Source organism: Aegilops tauschii, chromosome 7 (assembly GCF_002575655.3).
Source record: "Aegilops tauschii subsp. strangulata cultivar AL8/78 chromosome 7, Aet v6.0, whole genome shotgun sequence".
Taxonomy (NCBI): Eukaryota; Viridiplantae; Streptophyta; class Magnoliopsida; order Poales; family Poaceae; genus Aegilops; species Aegilops tauschii.
Genome location: NC_053041.3, coordinates 189653833 through 189660561, shown reverse-complemented (window position 1 = coordinate 189660561; position 6729 = coordinate 189653833). Strand labels below are relative to the sequence as shown.

The 6729-nt window shown below is 42.8% G+C and overlaps 1 long non-coding RNA gene across 1 annotated transcript; it reads right to left on the bottom strand.

Annotated features, from left to right (window-relative positions):
* Positions 1–1427: 1427 nt before the first annotated feature.
* Positions 1428–4270, bottom strand: LOC141028039 (uncharacterized). The gene is made up of 2 exons (XR_012190220.1): positions 3782–4270; positions 1428–2915 (listed from the first exon to the last, which is right to left on the bottom strand). It is a non-coding gene; the product is annotated as an uncharacterized lncRNA (long non-coding RNA).
* Between the last annotated feature and the right edge of the window lie 2459 nt (positions 4271–6729).

The following is a 6729-nucleotide window of genomic DNA, read 5'->3' as shown; positions in this document are numbered from 1 at the left end:
TAACTAGATTACCATACCGATTCAACGGAGGACTAGTACGATAGAAGGCAGTAACAATATTACTATTTTCGATAGGCAACTTTACTAAATGATTAAGGGGTGGAGAAATGGTTCGTTGGAGTCTGTAATAGGATTACCATCAGTATTACTTATTTTCCGATCACGCATGGACGAGGTGGAGGAGTGGTTTGGCCCAACTAGTAACCGTTTAATTTCCTTACTATGTCTAATAGGATTTTTACTGAGATTAGCGAAGCGGCGCACGCAACAGCCGGAGCGCAGAATTAGAGTATTTACGCTCACGCTTACTTTAGCGCTACTGTATATATATAGGGATTGACTATTCGTCACCCTGGATGAGGAATAGTTATTCTTCACCCCCTCTATTTTACCATCAATGCATCATAATTTTACGTTTCGTAAGTTTTGTCTTATTTGTGACGTAAAAAGAGACCGTAAGAAAAATATATAATCATTGTAAAAAATATTTTATGTTATGTAAAATTACAAACGTAAAAACATAGTGTAAAATACACATAAACTGCAAATTTTCTTGTCTTATGTCCTATATTTTTATTTTTTATGTCAAATTTTACATAGTGAATCAATAAGAATGTAACTATTTGAATTCCAAACGTAATTTAATTATGAAATGATCGTAAGATTACCTCGGGTGCAGAATAATTTATTCTGCACCCTGGGTGATGAATAGTAAAACTATAGGGTCGCGCTATTCGTCACCCTGGGTGAGGAATTCTTATTCCTCACCCCAGTCCAATCCCACGCTCAGAAACTTCAAAACATAAGAAATAAAAGACTTGAGGTAAGATTACAATGGCATGGAAGGAAAGTTGTACCGCTGCCGTACAAAAAGGATCGAGGTCACCTTACAGAATGCATGCCTGTGAGTTACGAGGTAATCTTACAGAATGAATGTTACATCCTCTTGTGTATCGTCCAACGAGATCACAAATAAAAACGAACGATGCTGCTGTAATCTTACGGCAACGAATGGGAAGGATAAAGTTGCATTCCTATAATTTACATTAGGTATTTTCACTAGTCTTTTAATAGTCGTTGTGCACCTGGTCCACTAATCGTTTTGTACAAGGTAATTTTGGTAGCGATAATGAAATGGTCCATTAATTCATTTTGCACACAAGGCACTTTTGGCATAAAAATTTTCAGAACAGGCTTAAAGAAGTGATGACCAATGTAGTGTGAGGCATTTTTTTGACGTCATAGCGTACATGAGGCATTTGTACAACCATGACTTAAGAAAAACCTATATTAGCCAACGTACAGATTATGATAACCAATCTAAAAGGGGGAAATCTGCCCCGTGAAAGGCATTAATGTACAGAAACTGAGAGCCAATACAAGAACTCTGCCTGGTGGCCTTAAATCCTAAAATCACAACTGAGCCATATGATAAATAGATTCCATATAGAAAGTAACTGATGTTTCCAGTAAATATCTCAAGTAATAAAAAGCATCCGTATGATACTACTAAAATTCGTTTGGAGAACATCGAATATCACTTGGCAAATCGGTAACCAGCAGCATGAAAAAAAAATCATAAATCGTTATTACAGAACTGAATACTACCGGACTAATTACATCAGGAAGTGAAGAGACATGGAGGCGCAACTTCACTGACATCGTACAGGTTTAAACTTGGTCTTCAAGCAACTTAATTTGCAGGTGGCCACAGATTGCCCATCAATTTCATGTGTCCTACAATCTCTGCAGCAATTGAAACATTCATATCCTATTAATAGAACTGAAGCCTTCAGATTTATCTTTCTTTGCACCAATCCTGATTTTTTCTGCTGATTGTTAGGAAAGGAAGGGTGAGCTTCACTTCACCCAAAAGAGCTTGCTTCCGTGTCTCAGCACCAGTTTGTAGTACCACTCTATCTATTGCCAAACCTGATGCAGAATAGCAAATGACATCTACTCCCTCTGTCCCATAATATAAGAGCGTGTAGTGTCAAAAACGCTCTTATATTATGAGACAGAGGGAGTAGTTTCTTATGGATTTCCATAATTGCCAGACACAGTGGCAAGCAGAGCTATGCATTTCTCTCGAAATAGGCTTTCACACCGTTTTACAAATAAAGTCGGAGCTACGCATTTCTTCTCTTAATGGTGAGTAATTGGCTCTTTGTACCTATGATGACACAAAATATTCTACCAGACGTATCCCAAAATTATATACATGAAAAGGAAGGAGGAGAGAAGAATTTAGAAGAAAAAAAGTGTGTATAACCAAGGGGACACATAACAATGAGAATCATCTTATGCATATGTTTTACTTATTAATTCATGTTCATGAGCAGCTGCTGCTTTTCTTGTGGTTGTGACCAGTAAGCAAAGGATTATTTCAGTAGCCTTGGAAATCATTCCATTTTTTACCATATGAACTTTCCAAGTGGTATCAGATATTAAATTAACTTCACATCCTAACCATCCAACATAAAATTGGCTAGAAGCGTTGAAGTAAATTGTACTATAGACATCTAAAAGGAATAATGATCATACCCCAATGGTGAGCACATTTAAAATACTTGGTGTGCGGCGATCTCGGCAGATTTGTTTAACCATATTTGTTTTTACATTTCATCACAACATGCTCGCTGACTTGGATCAACTACATTTGTTTTTGAAACGCAGTACGGCGATCTCGGAACATTTCTCAGATTCATTTTTATAGTTTTGTTTGTAAAAAATCATTTTATTACAGCATGCTCGCTGAATGATTGCCAGCAACGACCTCTGCCTCGTCAGGACTCCGGAGCAGTCGTGAACACGGGGGTGGCGAGCCTCGCATTCATGGTGACTCTCCTTTGTTGCCTTGCACGACAAAGAGGAACCAGGAATGGAGGCAGCAGCACCAGCGCGGCGATGAGGGACTGGCAAGATTTACCTTGTCAGCTGAAATCTGACGATAGAATTTTTTTCATCCCCAGATGGAAACAGTAACACAAGTGTAAAAAGCTCGCCAGATTCAGTGGGAATAAATTAGGTTTGAGCTCATCTCATGCCACATCGGGCTACAGCATAAACTAAAACAACACTGAAAATATGCAACTTATCAGCTCCTTTTATGGCACTAAAATCACTAGTGGGCAATGTACAAATTGGATTAAAGAACACAAACTGTTTTCCAAGAATATGTGTTGAATTATTGTAGAAATTGGATTCCAGGGACTCAATAACAAACTTGATTATGCCTCAGAGATTTGTTATATTAGGTTAATACTTTAGACAGACCCTTTCAACCCCATGAAAATCAAATGGACACTGTGAATTCAAAAACAATGATTCGCTTGAACCGCCCAAAAAATGAACTAACTACATATTAAAGCTGTAATCTACTCCAAAAGCAAACCAGACCAGTAGTAAAAGCATTGAATGCGTACTCTTCTTGCCATTTGCAGTAACAAGCAGCAAGTTGCTCTTCAGAATATACTAGTATGACGCAAATCAGACTCTAATTAACATCCTTTAAATTTCTTTCAGATTTGTTGGCTAATTGATTTACCCAAGAAGAGCTTTTGTATCGAAATCTACCTAAATCACATAATTTCAGAGCCGCAGATCACTCCTACAATCATCATAACTTATCCTATTCTGAATTTCTGATACACCATATCAAAAATTGGGTCAAACAGTTAAATGCAAGCAACAGAAAATTTGACGCACTTGGTGCTTCTGCACAATCGAGACTGCTACTATGTCACGAGAATTCATGCACAAGTAGAAAAAAATTACTGACCTTTTGAGGCGCTGATGGGCGGGATCTGGAAGTTGGGGCGACTGGTGGCGCTCAGGTAGGGAGGTGGCGATCGATTCTGGCGGCTTCTCATGGAGAGTAAGCAACGGGATGTGACCTTCTCGATTCCAATTGATGATGAGGTCGCAGAGGAGAGCAAGGTGCTTATTCCCCTGCTGACAGCCACCGGAATGTCGCCGGCCGACAAGGCCGCCACCCGCAGCGGAGCCTCCCGCATCGCTGCTCACCTCGACGTTGCCACCGGTCCACGGGGTCACCCCAGCGCCGCAAGCAGCAGCCTCCAACCAAAATATGCCGCCGCCCGCTCGTTGCCGAAATCTGCCGCCGCTCGCCTCCAGAACTGCTCACCGCTTTCCGCTCACAAATCAAATCGACCCAAAAAATGTGGGGACGTGGGCATAAACGGTGGTAATTTTTTTAGGTGGGTAGGAGAGTGGTGCGGGTCAAAAGCGGGTGCGATGGTGTCGACTGGCTGGGTTGCTCGACCACGGTGAAGAATTACTTATTCTTCACAATAGAGTTTCTATATATGGCTCTGCACGGCATCTGCACGGCATCTTCATCATCATTATCAGTACATCCTATGCAGGTGAGTTAGGATGCACTTGATCCCAGAAAGGTATCTATCCTTCAAACCAGAGGAGTGCTTCAAACTAACAACAGTACATAATATCCAATAAAAGAGGGTCATGCTACAGCAGCAGGACACATGGCTCAGTCTAGATATCAGTACGAATCAAGTTGTGCATATTTGCAGTTGGCATGAACCACATCGCCGCATGTCGGGTTTGCAAAAGCCATCCATCGCGTGGAAGCTTGATGCCTTTCACACACTGAAGATTATCTAGCAACAAGCTGTGTCGACGAATCTCTGGATATGGTGATTCATGAAACCCAGGGTATGATGTGTAAACACAGTTCCCCCCTGGCGAATGGAAGTTGCATAGCACAGTAATCATCGCCGGTGATATGATTGATGATTGGTTGGATGATCGGATAATTGAGCCCGAGGAACATGGAGTGGTTGACGAGGCTGTAAACCCGCCTCCAGTTGAATACGCCTGCCCAACGGAGCTGGGATCTTTCTCGAACACGAAGCAGCCATAGCCATCAATGTCACGAACGCCCCAGGCATTGTACTGCATGTGGTTTGATGAAATGGTTTGGTCAATTAGGTACGTGCAAATGAGTATCAAATGACCGCCGTCAGCTGAACGAGCGATAAACCACCACCCATCGGCTGGTATGATTCCAGGTCCTGGAATCATGAAGGCCAGCGCATTTGCGTCTGCTGCAACAATTCAAATTGGAGACCAAAAGGACAAAAATAAACAATCATGTTCAGAGTATGTGTGGAATTAAGATTATTAAAACAGTGACACATATCATAGACAGAGAATTGCAATGCCATGGTCATAATCATACCCCAAGTCAAAAAAATAAGCCAATGGCTTTCATATTTAGCAATATATCATGGTTCAAACATCATGTAACAATGAGAGGAAAACAGATATGACAGGGCCTACTCATATTCTACCATAGCACTTACTACAGTTATCATATCAACTCTAAGCAATAACATGTGTTGTTATAAAAATCCTGGAAATGAGAGTAACATATAGCAAGCATGAGGTTATACTCATAATATCTATTCTAACAATCATTAGATGCCAATTGCTCTCATATCAACTCTAACAATAACATGTGTGGTCATAAAAATCTAGGAAATGAGAGGAACATATAGCAATGATGTGGTTATAGACATACTATATATTCTAAATTTGTAACAATGAACAGGCAGTCGTATTCTTAAGGTAAAGATGATATGAGATAGAACAATTACATGACGATAGATTCCACCAATATAGGCAACCAATCTGTGCGTCGACTGCATAAACGATGCCATCGTGCACTATAGCATCAGACAGAAATGTTGGGTGAAGAGGATCGACGATGAGCCATAACCATGTATGGCGACCGGATTCCAGATAGACTAATCCCATGTTGAACACGGCAATGAGCTTGTAATCCATGTAGTCTTCTGATGGTGTGGGCACTTCGCAGATTACAACCTTCAGCAAACAGAGGTCGAGCCAAAAGCTCGAAGCGTCTCGTGCGTAGTAGGCAGGAGTGTCCGGTGGGCCATGAGGCTCGATGGCGGCGGTATCCAACGATAGAAGGGTGATCTCTCGCTGGGTGTAGATATCCACGAGACGCCACGGACTACCGGATTGGTGGATGAGGACGATCCAGTTGGCCTTCATGCCCGCCCAGTAGTGGTCGCGCATGAAGGACAGGTGGACGGGTAGTGGTAGCATGTCGAGGGGCACCACGGCAACCTCCGTAGGATCGTCAAGTCGGTGTCTGGGCCACCTGCGAGGATCGGGCATCAGCAAGCAGGGTGTCTTGAAAAGAGACGGCCAGTTGCAGATGAGTAGACGGTACAAAGACACCGAGCATGCGGCCAGACATACGGTGCTGAGCAGGTCCATACGATTACAGATCTGCTCCAAGAGAACATCAGGGAGTGAATTCCAATCGCGGCTCTGCGTGTCAGTCGGTTCTGCCATAGGGTTTTTTAGGGCGCTGAGTGACTGGGGTTTTCGGTGCCTGCGAGCCAGCGGGGAAGTGGATTCGGGCGGGCGAGCGAAGAAGATGGCGTGTGTGGCCGAGCAGTGAGCGGGGGGATATGGTACGCGCGAGCTACCAAGGAAGATGGCGTGGGCGGGCGAGCAGTGAGCGGGGGGGGGGGGGAATGGTGTGCGGCCGACGATGGGGAAGAGAGGAGGAAGAAGAAGGGAGGAGGAAGAAGAGTGAAAGACGGGAAAGAAAGTGCATTAAATCTCAATTCTACTAGTACTACTACCAGGATATACCGTCCTTCGGAGTGTATATAGTTACGCCAATGACATGTGGGTCTACCTCAAGAG